This window comes from Limulus polyphemus, unplaced genomic scaffold, assembly GCF_000517525.1.
Source record: "Limulus polyphemus unplaced genomic scaffold, Limulus_polyphemus-2.1.2 Scaffold261, whole genome shotgun sequence".
Taxonomy (NCBI): Eukaryota; Metazoa; Arthropoda; class Merostomata; order Xiphosura; family Limulidae; genus Limulus; species Limulus polyphemus.
In genome coordinates this window covers 154,902-156,873 of record NW_013665871.1, presented here as the reverse complement: position 1 = coordinate 156,873, position 1,972 = coordinate 154,902, and positions in this window count along the sequence as shown.

Below are 1,972 nucleotides of genomic sequence, written 5' to 3'. Positions count from 1 at the left end.
GTGCAGTTGAATGTGTTGTATTTTATTATATATATATATATTCAGTGTAAGTTATGTTTCTTAATAATAGGTAGGCATACAATGATTTATAAGCACAAGGAAGAACTGTATTGATGGTGGAACATACATGTTTCGACAGACAGACCAATGTTCTGTAGAAACATGTAATACGTTCCATTATCAATAAAATTATTCCTTGTGCTTATAAATCATTGTATGCCTACCTATTATTATATTAGCTAATGTGCTTCCTTACTCAAGTCATTTTTCTTGTTAATACACGTATGTACTTGTAAACCATGGCGTATCATTTTACACGTTTGTGCTCGTAAAGCATAGCCTATTATTTCACACATTTGTACTTGTAAACCATGGCCTATTATTTTACACGTATGTACTTATAAAACATAGTCAATTATTTTACAAGGTGCGCCTTTAAATGATAAGGATTAAAAAGTCTATTTACACAACAGAAGGATATGACACTTTGTTAATTAAAAATTGTGGAAACATTTAACTTTATATTATTTATTTGTTGGTATATTTGACCTCACATTGTCTTTTTCTTTTAAAATATCTCCTCAAGATAGTGATAATCGTTGCCTATCCTTAAGTGTAATATTATGTACACGTCAATATTTGAAGAAATTTCTACCTCAGTCACATCTATTTCGTAAGAATTTATTTACAAAAATGAGAACTGACCCTACCGAGACTAGCAGTCACTAATCTAGATCTATTAGTATTATGTAACAGGGCGCGACTTCTAAGGGCTTGCTTGGACAAAGATAATGGAAAAAAATGTTCCAAAAAACTTTCCACGACCACTTTTCATTCTTTAAATCTTCAGTGCTGATTATTATAGTTAAAAATTGCTTACATTTATCCACGTTTATGCCTATTAAAATATTTATAGCCAAACCACTGATAGATCATTACTTGCTGTCTTGTATTTCACATATTATATGTTCTCGAGATTCCTCATGAAAATTGTTAACTTAAGAATTAACTTATTTCTATCAAGCCTCAGTCTGAAGTGTGTATTTAGCCAGTAAAAATTAAATCGCATCGTATTCAAAATAGTGCGAACGATTGATAAAGATAAAAACCTTTAAAATTTAATTACTTTCACAGCATTTATTCTCAATTGGAAGGAAGTACTGTTGTGAACATGTTTGTTACAATGAAAAGGAAATACTGTTGAGTACATATATGTTATAATGGGAAGAAAGTACTGTTATGTACGTGTATATTACAACACTACAGTCACAGTCACTCCAGATGGGGAAAAAGCGATTCTTCATCACCTTCCAATGTCCAAAGTGAAACGTCAGATTAAATGGCAGTGGATAACAAGGTTGAAAACAGTGCATGCGCACCTAAAGGTATATGACAATACCAGAGTTTGTCTGATAATTTCTAAGGGCCTTTAACTGATACATCAGCGCCAACAAATTCCCCAGCATGGATATCTAAAATGTACCGAAAATGGAGAAGAACCCTTGTTCGAATCTCATATAATTCTGAAGAGACTGAAGATGTAGAAAATGATGACACATTTGATGTTTCAGAAACTTGTGTTCTAGATGAAACTTTCAGAGAAACTTCCATACACACACATATATTTGAACACAACACATTGGAATTCTATGTGAAATCTTCCTCTATTGAAATGAAATAGAATATTACCATAAATATAATGTTAGCATTAATCATTAGTTTACACCGTGTATCAGCAAAAACAAATGATACTTATAAACATAATTACGTTTGACTAACTTTGAATAACAATAGTTGCAATCCATTACAAATCTGACAACGTGAACGATGACAAATGGTAATATCAAAATTATGGAGACACTGAGTGATTGACCATCAAGGCTCTGAATGTGATACCTCAAAAGTATTCAGTGCCTAATTCTGAACGTATATATTTCAAATTGTCTTTAATTGTTAATTCGTTTCTCATATA